The 12,406-nt window shown below is 37.9% G+C and overlaps 1 long non-coding RNA gene across 1 annotated transcript in view; it reads right to left on the minus strand.

The window, feature by feature from the left end:
* The window catches only part of LOC117300842, a 54,441-nt gene extending 42,558 nt beyond the window's left edge, over positions 1 to 11,883 (minus strand). The window contains exon 1 of the long non-coding RNA XR_004520226.1: positions 11,532 to 11,883. This is a non-coding gene — a long non-coding RNA (uncharacterized LOC117300842). The remainder of the gene's footprint in view (positions 1 to 11,531) is intronic.
* Positions 11,884 to 12,406: the final 523 nt, after the last annotated feature.

The following is a 12,406-nucleotide window of genomic DNA, read 5'->3' on the forward strand; positions in this document are numbered from 1 at the left end:
CAGTCTACGAAATAATACCGGCACATCACAATCACATGTGAACTATTTGACCGCTTTAAGCCGACCCAAGTGACTAAAAGTGGAGCAGATCGTGAGAATTGAGACTTGTTTCAAGAAGTTCACCCCCACCGACGTGTGCACTTCCCCTGGTTCCGAGCTTGAATTTCCCCCTTGAGAGAAGACTAGTGGCGTATAATGACAAAGTTCTATGAATAATGGTTCCGGCACAATAATAGTCTTCTCTCGTCTCGCAGGAAGCAAAATTGCATGCACGTATGCTTGCTATAGGGAAGTACTAGGAAGCATGTACGCCACGACCAACATATTGGTCACCTAAAATGAGGATTTGTGTATTGAATGTTTCATAAGTCTGTACAAATTATTACATTATTATTTTAATAATAAGACTATTAAAATGGTCTTATATATAGCACACGTACCAATAAGGAACCAAATGTCATTCCAACAGCTTTATTCCAAGTACTGCATCTCTTTTTAACTCCTCTCCTGTGTTATTTTAATGTTTAATCATTTCCTTCTTGTAGCCCCTTACCTAGAGTGGCCTTGTTAACACAATTAATAATCATACACAAACTTGTTTCCAGCCATTTCAAAACAAGCTTCACTGGCTTATGTAAAATGCCCCCATATTGGTTTGCTCCGTATCCATTACATTATATAATTTTCATTTCGTTTTCATTAACTATCTTTCTTGACCAGTTTTTGTTTTTTAACTTAACAAATCATGATTACTAAATTTGTTTATTATTCTCCTTCATCCACTAATACGGAACTAAAGATTTATTTATAAATTGAATTGAATTGAATTGAATTGAATTGAATTGAAAAAAAGGTGAATGAATAATACAATTACTCCATACTTGTTTTGAAGATTTAATGAATTACAAGAACAATATAATGTAGCACCTTGTCCATATTTACAAGATGTTGCTACGCTTTCGGCCACTGCCACCCACGTAAAAAATCGTAATGCAACTATAAGTTATGCTTTATAGTCATTTTTATGGTAAGATATTTTCATCAAATCACCTTCTTATTCACCTGACTTTTGAACAAACTGGTTTCTTGGCAATTAACAAAAATAAACTTAAACTAGCCCCTTATATTCTGTCGTCTTGGTGTTTATAAACTAATTACAATGAAAATTGTGTATGAAAATGAAGAGGAGTTTATTAATCATTAACTGAAATTAATATAAAAAACATTCATACCGGACTCAGCTGTCCTTCAAAGTCGTGGGTTCAAATATCCCACAGCAACGCGACCAAAGCATTTTTGTTTCACCTCAGCAAAATGTGTCCAGACCAAGAGTCAGTAAACAGATAGGTGTGAAACAGACGAGAAATTAAACAGCGCATTTTTTTTTTTAAGACTCGTGGCGCCTGTCCGTGCCTGAAGAGCACAGAACACGTGCTCTCATCAACTTATTACGCACGACTTGATCAGGCGCAATTCACCGGAACACAAAAAGCAATTCTGTTTAAGGAGCGTATCGAAAACAAAAGGGCGAGATGATTTATTTTTATGGCCAGTCATATTCGTGTCTATAATGTATCTTCTTCTCCAGGTACATAATAGTTCTTGAGTTTGATTGTAGGTTGTGCTCACGATCACATTATTACAAAGGGGGTGGGGGTGGGGGGGGGGTGAGCGGTAGAGGAGAGGGTGGGATGTAGGGGGGGGGGGTCGCACTTGAGACTGACATTAATTTGATTGTAGCATCCACCCTCCGGAAATTAAACACCATGTTCCCGTTTGATGATTAGGTCTAACGAAGTTACACGTCACTACCTTTTGATGACCCATGACGTCATTTAGCATCCCGACGAGTAGAACCAATAACGAGCGCAATAGGAAAGGATCAAAACAACATGTATTATTCAATTAGTACATCGCGATAGTGAAGCCAATTGCAGACATTATGAATCCGTACTTTAAATCGAGCTTGAATGTTTTGGATGGACAGCTTCCTTGGCAGCATTGATAAAAATTAAACTAGAACTGGCAATGGTATTCATGTACAAACTATTGTTTGCACTTCTTGTGCCGAATGTGTCTTAAAGGCAAGGGACACCTTTGGTGTATCCCAATTTTTTTTTATAACAAATCTGCGAACATTTTGGACTTAGAGGTCATCGAAGTGGCAAAAATGAAAAAAAAAAAAAAAAAAAAAAAAAAAACTTATTACACACGTTTTAGTGCTTTCAGATGCACTAATAATGGGCTTCAGGAGTGTTATTGAGTGATTAATTACCCCCATCTCTTTACGATAACTGCAACTTATTGACGTGCATTAACATACCGTAACAAACGGGACAGACGGCTTTACGTTCCAGCTGAAGGGCGAAACAATAATATTGGTTCCTTGCTCAAGGACACTCTCAGACGCACAATAGCTTGAGTCCAGTACGCAATAAATAGTTCACTTTTTGTTATAACAATCATATGAAAACGTAAAGACGAACCGAGTCTTATCCTAAAGATGAACAGAATATATACTGTTCGAAAAGAAGAGAGCACACCGGTTCTTTTCAGAGCCAACACTCCCACAAAAGAAATTGTGCACATGGTTGTCAAGGGCACAAACGACAATTCAGTAATAAATCGAATTCACACTCTGCTAATCAAAGGCACAATAGATTGAGTACAGTAAGCTTGACCTCTCCCCGACGAACGCTCGGCCAAGATATGTAAAAAGAAAAGAACAAAAGGGAAAAATTGGGGGGGGGGGGAACGGGAAAAACAAACCGCATGAACGAAAACATGACTTACATGTATGCAATACCGAAATACATTTTGCCGCCAAATGTAGAATCTCACGGTTATGACGTAAGTCGTGCGTTATTCGTTTTACGCTCCACGTGTTAAAACGGAAAACTGTTATTGTCCACATGCGGCGGTGGTCGATATTTATGATAGAAAAAAAGGGAAAAGAGAAACTGTAACAATATTATTTCACAGTTATTAATAGTTAATAGTTCATTATTAATCAAGTCTAACGTGGCTATTTGGGGCAGTGGCGGTGAGACAGAAGACATGTTCCAGTGCGTGCTTGTTGGTAAAGAATGTGGAAGAATACGCGTGTGTAACTTTTAGTTTATTTGGCGCCATGTTGACAAAGTCCATTATTGTGCAGCTTGTTTAAAAAAAAAAGTTGTTTAAAAAAGGTATGAGCAATGTTTTGCCTAAAATTGCGTGCATGAAATACAAAGTCACTTAAATTACACCTCAGCACAGTTGTTCATAAAAAAAAATGCCTACAACAATAACATTCTAAAGACAAGGGTGTTCTTGAACTGAGCGAAAATGTCACTTCTGATTTACTGAATGTCTCCTGCACTATGAGGGGCAAGAACGGGTCCCTAATGCATTTTCCATCGATTTTATGTAAGTTGGGATCGTTACCTTCCACTCAGCAGAGAGGTTAGCGATTTGGTGCAAACGCTTTTTCACGCTGCAATCTCCTATTAAAGTATGACCTCTTTATGTTGACCCCTAAAAAGAATGACAGCCTATTCGGTGTCAAAAACGAAATTCATAAATACCGAAATTAAAATATGCATGGCCCGATTTTGGACCAAATGTAAATTTTCTTTCCCTCGCCTTCACTTTTTGCTAAAACAAATTCTCCGAACGTAAGAATTTCGACTGATGATGATGTAATTTTGGAGAAAAAAAAACTTGTCTTCTCCGAGTATTTCTGTAGCTGGTCCTCTTGAATTTATATTGTTCAGTACACTCCTGCAAGACCTCATTGCTGCCCATGGTATTTCTAGTGTTGCTTACGCTGATGACGACACCCAGCTTAACATTCATTTGATCCAGCTGATTGCGCTTCTGCCATTGCAACAGTTGAAATATGCATTCAAAATGTCAAAACTTGGGCTTTGTCTAATAAACTTGCTTTGAAGTACTCAAAAACTGAGATCTTCAATTTGCGATCTCGTTTCACAAAAAAAAAGATTTCTTCGCAAACCGTACATTTTGCCCAGTCTGTCATTGAACCATCTGAATTTGCCCGTAACCTTGGTGTATTAGAGCTTCTTCAGTTCTGTATGGCCTCAGATCTTTTTCTTACGCCGCACCGTTTCTTTACTATAGTCTTCATGTGCATAATTATTCGTCAAGCTAATTATTAACGATGTTTTAAGTCCCTGTTGAAAACTCATTTGTTTAAAGTTGCATTTTTGTAAATTTCCTATTTGTATCTTTTGTCTTTCTCGCATTGTTTATTTTGTTCTTCTCTTTATGCGCTTAGGGGCTTTTTGCATTAGGCGCTTTACAAATGTCTTCTTCTTCTTATTATTATTATTATTTACAAGTTTGTAGACTCGATTATGTTTTTAGAGTAATACCTATTTTTGTCAAAACAAACTAATGTGAAACGTTTCATATACACCTTTTTATTGCAGCCTCGACGCGAAGGAACATACTACTCAAGAAAGTGCCAATTCCAATACTGACTGTGAAGGGTATTTAAAGGTAAGCCACAAAATATATAAATAACTTGTAGTGAACACTTTGTTGACACTAGGTCAATGTCACGGTGATTTATATCTTAAGCTATAGTCTGGTTTGAAAAGAAAAACAAAACGAAACAGGAACAGCTCGGCAGTCTAGCTTGTGAGAGTTAACCCTGGTTTGGTCTAACATCTAGACCTGCAAACATAAAGAGTTGAACTCGATCGTGTTGAACCAGGAGTTTTAGTGCTACGTCTGAACGGCCTGCTATTTGCCTTGTCTCCCTTTCGCTGTTTGTTCGGTTAGCTAAGGCTGTCTTCTACGAACTTCCCCTAATACAGCAAGCACTATCTCTTGTTTACCTAATGGAGTATCACTCTCTGTTTGCCGTATGTCGTGTTATTTCATCGTATCTATGTAATCTTGTGCGTTATTTCTATTTAAGAGACGTATATAGCCCAGCCTGTGTAATGGCTTACCTCTTACCCTTAGATCACGACCTGCAATTCTTCATGCGAATAGTCTCGAAACATACCTCAAGCCTACCATTAATTTTCCCTTGGTCCTATAGCGCAGTTAATATTTTGTGTTCAGTTTACCAGCGCTTTATAAGATTAGTTATTATTATATAGACAAATAACTAGGATTTAAAAGTTAGTATGGTAGAAATAACGACTTTGAAAGGTAACACCGTGTAATCACTATCTCTAATTATGTTAGTTGGTTCTGACAAATAACGTTAATTTGAAAGTATAGTTTAACGAATTCATCGTGGATTATTTTTTTTACACTGCTCTTTTCGGAGTGTTTTAGAAAGGTTCATTAGATCCCCTTTAAGTTAAAGCAATTGTTCCGGTTTAACGAAACCATCGTGGATTGCCTTTTACACTGCTTCTTTTCGGAGTGTTTTAGACAAGTTCATTAGATCCCCTTTAAGTTAAAGCAATTGTTCCGTGCGCGATCTGCTATACCGGGTTTAAAAAAAAAAATTCTCAAGGGGTGTTAATCAAAAACCAGCGTCCCTTATTAACACTGCATTCACATCATCACGTCGTCACGCACGGTAAGGTTTGACGGCCACCAGTCTGCTGATTCACGCCTGTCTTTGGCCAAATCAAAATAAAAACAATTTTAGCGTCCAAGCCCGTTTACGTTTAAGAGACCACCGTTTGTTTTTTTTTTTTTTTTTTTTTTTTTAACAAACACTTAATTTTTTTATTTTTTATATATATATATATTTAAGATTGCAGCCAACAAAATAATTGTGAAAACAAGCCCGGCAATCAGTAACATTTTTTTCTTTTCTGGCGGCCATTTAAAAAAAAAGTAAAACGAAAAAAAAAACTCCTCTATCCCTTTTTTCAAAAAAGGAGGACGCTAAACGTGTTATTCTGTTTGTTTGGCCATATATTGGAAACGGACCTTATTTATTTGTCTGACTGTTCACTTTTTAACCTGTGGGTGACGTGCGCTATAATGGTTCAAATAACATGCGCCATTGCTGATGTTGTGCTCAAATCGATTGACCAATCACGCGAGGCAAATTGATTGTGGAACGGAAATGCTATTCAGTCGTCGTCGCCTGTAAACAACGCGGTCATGATCGCGTGGGGGAACATAACATTCTAAGCGTAACTGTAATTATTGGTCAAAGAGCTTCTTGAAGTATGAAATATGGCTTGAGGGTTCGTAATAATACTATAAATGGACTCGAGTCGATTGCAACAACAGAAGATCAATTTGGAAGGGGGACATGTAAAGCAATTAAACTGCATTTGTATGCATCAGATTGGTAATTCGGTCTGATCTATTGGTAATGATTGAGATTTGGAGCTCTGCAAATTAAAACAAAAAGCCTCGGGGGGAAAAAGGGTACATTATCCTATCTAGAGGAGCTGTGAGGACCCCCCCCCCGTGACGGCCATTGCATTCTAGTATTTAATTGCCCCATTGAAATTCATTAAAACACCCAAATTGCTCCTGATGTATCCATCGTCCTCTGAGTCGGTTGAGTCAGGCAATTCTCAACGTCATATTGCATTTCCCGACCGTTTAGATCAATGTCAATACCGGCCGTCCCTCCTCACAAATCTACCCGTGGGTTCGGAGTTAAAAACGCCGTCGCTTTGCTGAGCTACGTCGAGGGGTAGCATTTTGGATTAAAAGTCCCTGAGTGACTATCGTCATGTTCGTGGACGCTGACTTAAACTCGTACTTAGAGCAATGATTGATAGGTTCGCGGGATGACCAGACAGGTTGCCTGAGATACCGCCCCCCACCCCCCCCCCTTCTGATGAAACCGCAAGAGGACTGTGTCCTCTCCTGTTGTAGACAGTCTCACTGGTATTCTGTATCGACTGTAGATTAAATTACCATATCACATATCATGTTTTGTTTCCACTTCTCGAGTAGTTTACGAGAAATTAGAGAGATTATGACTCTCTTGGAAGGTTGAAGGGTCCGCCCTTCAAGTAATTTAGAGACGCTCGCGACGATGGATTTGTACCTCGTCATTAGCCTGACGTCTTCTCGTGTCAAGATGATTTAAAGAAAACTAATCCACGTCGTTCTGAGGATGTTGCAGACGATGGGAGATCAAACCCGGCATCCGGGAGTAATTTTCCTCTTCAAATGCATTGCGAAGTTTTGAGTGGAAGAGTTGAGTTGGAACACATTTGGTATTAAAGGAAGAATGTGGAAGAATGGAAAAGTAAAATGATGACATTGATTAATTTAACTCAGATGCATCAGCTCACAAGAAAACGCTCTTTTATATTGTATTACAAATGAAGATCGTGGGACGTTCATAAACGTATAGTTACAATTGCGTATGCAATTATATGCTAGAGTGGGATTTCAACGGGTGACATATTTTTTACTATACCACTACCGAAAAAGAGCCCGAAACGCCCCCCTCCCATCCCCCAATTAAATTAATAGTACATTGGCTCGTTGTATCGACGCGCCTAGATGTACTGAACATTACGTCCTATATACGTTCTAAAGCTAGCCCCCCCCCCCTGTATTCTGATAAAAAGTCAAGACTACTGTGTAATTGCATGTCTGTTATCAAATCGGTTACAAAAGCATGTAACGAACGTCATAGTACCGAGACTTGGTCCAAACTATAAATGGCGAGTATCAATGGCGAGATGTATGTTTACCCTAACACGAATTTAAACAATGTCGATCTAACAAAGAGGAAACAATATTATTATTAGGCCTAACAAGATTATTTAAACAAATCATTTTTGAATAGTATCAATTATTGCAAATCAGCTGAAACCATTCTCAATAAATCACTTGTGAGTTTATTAAACACGATGTGAGTGGTAACGATAGTTTGATTATGCTATGTCTTTCAATATTAACTGGTGACGTCTGGGTGTCGCTCCATCGATATAAAAAAGTGCACGACACACTGCATCGAACCACCTTAAAAGGTGTGACGTCATACAGTGTGTGCAAAAACATTTCAATCAACGGAGGTTTTCTTATTGTGGTCTCCCATTATTCTTTATTATAAAAACACTGTGAGCTTTAACCTCTTTTCGTTTTTTACTCAAACGCATGGCCACAACATGTGTAAACTATAGATATTCTTAGTTGTTATGATGTTGAACCAAATAATTGGACCTAAAGGATTTCGATTCCTTTAGTTTTTGGCATGATATGAAGCCTTACTTACTTTGACTGAAGATGTATCTCATATAAGTTACCTGTATAAGTTTCAGCTTCAAAAATCGTCCGGTTTTGAGACTTTCATAAAATCACAGCGCGGCTGTTTCAGGAGAATCGCGTAAAATACGGTATATAATATTTACAAGCAGGCCTAAATCCGTTTAACATGCTAAAAGAGATTTTGCCTCCTGTGATTTTAGTTACATTGTTTTACTAATTTCTCAATATCTACAGCACATCATCAAGTAATGCTTAAGGGGGGGGGGGGGGGGTGATAGCTTTACCTATCTTTAAACCGTGTGTAAGTTAATCAGTGGTCATTGTGTTTTGTGTCCTATAAAAAGTGTCCAAACCCTTTAACTTGAGTCCCCACTCAGCAATAATGAAGTGCCCAAATCATAGATAGTATAATAGCCACTCATCCTTTAAATTGAATGATTGACAGATATAGGTCAACTATTAGCACCAAATAGCCAGGCAAAGAAAGAGGAAGAACAAAAAAATGCGGGCTGGGGGGTAAAATGTGGCTGTGCGTTTTGGACGGTCGATATTGACGTAGGTGTTCGTCCAACACAGTACGGACCACACGTTTATCACTTCCGCAGTTCACGCTAACAAAGACATTAACGCTTAGAAAATAATGTGATATTGCGCATCATTTTCTAGCAATGATGGGTATGTCGGAAATGGATTTACATCAAAACAGTACAAACGACTTTGTCTTCCGTCTTTTGGTTCATTATAATACTGCAGAGTATGGAATAGCAGAACACTTGTTCTACAATGGACCAAAAGGCCACCCAAACAAAGACATGGCTTGGCAACGTTGTGATGTCACCCAAATCAGTTACAAGTCATTTTATAACAATATAAGGCGGTATAACTCAGATTTACATTCAAACAATATGATCAAACATGATTTACTTTTTCTTTCTTCTTGTGCATGGTTCTTTATATAACCAAAATATGGAATAATAAAAACCGTTTTGGATTTGAGACATTGCATGGCGAGGTATCAGTATATATTTTGCTTGGAACATTGAAACCAATATTAAAACTCACTACATTCCGCCACTGAGAAGTCTCCCGAAAGTCTACCGGCAGATAGTAGAACATAAAGCAAGACAGTTCTCTAAAGATACACACATGGTGTTTTCCCAAACCAAATCAAAAAACAGCGGAACCATTGTTCAACAATGGACAAAAAGAGCAACCTTTCACAATTAAAACTTTAATGTGTTGATTGATTGGTGACGTTAACATTAAAAAACTTCCAGTATTTCATTTACTTGACCATTTACAATACAAATTGAATTGATGTGATAATGTGACAAACGTTACATTGCTGGTTATCATTGTTATCTTTTTTTGTTTCCGGAGTCGCTGCTCGCCATATAAAGCATAATTTTCGTTTTCGCCGTTCATTTGGTTCATTTATATATATTCATATTCGAGGAAGAGAAAGATTCCATTCATATTTTAAGCTGTAATTCGAAATAGAGAAATTGATAATTTAGGTTTGTATTCAGGATTGGAAGGAAAGCAAACAACATTATCTAAAATCTAGAAGGTACTGCTACCCAGAATCTCTCAATTGAGTGATTATTATAAATAATTTTTTTATTGTCTAGGTTTAATTTTATGACGCTGTTTGTAATGACTGCGTGAAATAAACCATTACTTACTATACGATTTCCCTATCAGCAGAAATCTCTTTACCCAACCACTACGCTTTCATACAATAGGTGAAAAGGAACATTCTTTTAACAAAAAAAAACAGGAAGAAAACAACAACTATAACAATACAAAAAAAGTCGATAATTACAGGAAAAACCTCAACCATGAAATTTTAGTTGATCACTCGATTGGAAATAATGTGACGGGGTGAAATAGTGCTGGAAAACAACTCCTAATTGCGTTTGCGATCAAAGTCACTTGCCGTGTATGTTGAGGTAATCTATAAGACTTAATCAGAGTTGCCTTTAGCACGAAGCCTTGGGCTTCATGGAATTGATTTTAGTCCATTTCGAGGGGAAATGAGGATACTTTCATCCCTGTCAAGTGCGGCATGATTCGTGGGGTGCGGATGGTGATTCGTGGGTTGCGTCTGGGCGGACTAAAAATCCTAAAGCAAACAGGTCATGCGAACTCAAAAATGTCTGAAAAATACCCAAGTTTAGAATCAAGTGAATCCCATACTGTAATCAATACAACCATCAGAAACCTCCAGAGTAGAGGAATTCTGGTGTGATTATTCATCTTAAAAATTATCACTGGGCTTGGAATGTTTTAAGGAATTCTGGTGTAATTTTTTATCGTAAACTGTTTTAAAATCGCAACTTTGAATTTCTCCGAAAAAGTCCACAGATTAGTTTTCCTATTTGGTAATTGCGTTAAGCTGATTAAACACCGAGGGTTGATTATCCAGCGAGGGTCCATCGCTAACATTCAGCGTTTTTTTTTTTTTCAATCAGTGTGTTACGCCAAGATGCCACCTGTGATCTGAGTGGTCTAAAGGTACAGTAATGAAACACTTTCTGTTAAATGAGTGGCAGATGTTACAGAATTGAGGGTAAAAGAAGAAGTAAAACAAGATTGTCATTCATCAGATATATTAATTTTCACTGTCTAATAATATAACTCTGACGTGATATTGCAAAACGATGACACATTATGGGAGTTATAGCCAACAAAGTAATGGTAATTTTTTTCCCCCTGAATTTTCCCGAAATCTAGAGACACTTTTGAGAGTCATATTGCCACATTGGACATCTTTTGAAGTGTTGTTGATTGTAACTTTTAACAATACATTTACCAGACGTGAACAAAATGTTAACATTCTGCAATCAGATTGAAGTGAACGAAGTTTTAATTGCAGTGAACGTATAAGAACATATTTTGCTTCAAAAATTAAAACCATAGTGTTTACTGATATTTTTATTTTCCATGAACGAACGTATGGTTTTCTTTTTTACGCACTGAAAGAAATTGCCACAGCTTTTACACATAGGTGGTGATGGAAGTTTAATTTCACTAAAACAAATGTCTGACTGAATGAGTGACCATTACTTATCTTTCAACACACACGCACTCAGAGACTGGACATGTTTTATCGTACATCTACACGTTCATCTCTACCTTGTTTGAGTAATAATAAATATTTGAGCTCCATCTTTGACTCTCCCCGTTTGTTGAGTTTGTAAATTAGTGACACACAGTTATTTGCTTGTGAAATTTGATTCGTAGATATAATCAGCTGTGTTTGATAGGTAGACACATCGCATGTTTCATCTCAGATTACCGAGTGAAGTTACTAGTCACACAATGTAATGTTAGAACAACCCGAGAAGGGTAGACGCGAAACTTACCCAATATGGAGATACCACTACTGCCGATCCTGGCGTTGATGAATTATCTCAGCTTTTAATAATCGTTCAATGCGCGCGTCGTCCCTTCTCGATATAGCATACGCCGCACTCACACAACACGCAGCGGACGATCAATAGTGGTTGTAGTATTACACTGGTATCAAGAAGTGAGTCCAATAATGTCTTGCACAGCTAGTCGTTTCTCGCACACACTTTTAACCTATCAATGCAGAAGGGGGAGTGTTTATATACGATCTCAGAGTGCCACCTGCGGGCGGGCTGCAGTGCGCGTGGATGAAAGGAAAAAAAAGTGATACAATAATTCTCACTTTGGGTTTGGTTTAATTGGCTATCGCGGGGATGTCAGTATGGAGGCATTGTTTTGCTAAAGTGGCGGAACAGACCTACAAAGAGAAACGTGTCTAGTAATGCTACAGTAGAATTCGTCCCACGCTCAGAATTTGCCCCCTTACAAATTAATAAGACAGTGGGTTTCGCGCGTTTTGATTGGTTGCTAGACTTTCGGGTCAGAGGTCATAATGATGAATATATTATACTTGTACATGCTTCAGTGAGGGTGATGGATGCGTTTGTATGAATTCACCTTTATACACCGGATTTGTCATAGAGTCTTGTGGTTGGTTCTTGGAACTGTCAGGTGAACGTGATGGCCTCTACCGTCTATGAACAGACGGTCGCTAACTCATTGGCTTAACGCTGTGATTTTTATTTTATTTGAAGGAATCAACGAAGATGCATCTGCCCTAGTCAGTCAAAACAGTCAATTCAACAAATTAAATAAAAACATTTCTTCGAAGACATTATTTGAGGTTAGAATCTGTACATTAAAGCCACTATACACGTTTGGTAATTGT

Source organism: Asterias rubens, chromosome 16 (genome assembly GCF_902459465.1).
Source record: "Asterias rubens chromosome 16, eAstRub1.3, whole genome shotgun sequence".
Lineage (NCBI taxonomy): Eukaryota > Metazoa > Echinodermata > Asteroidea > Forcipulatida > Asteriidae > Asterias > Asterias rubens.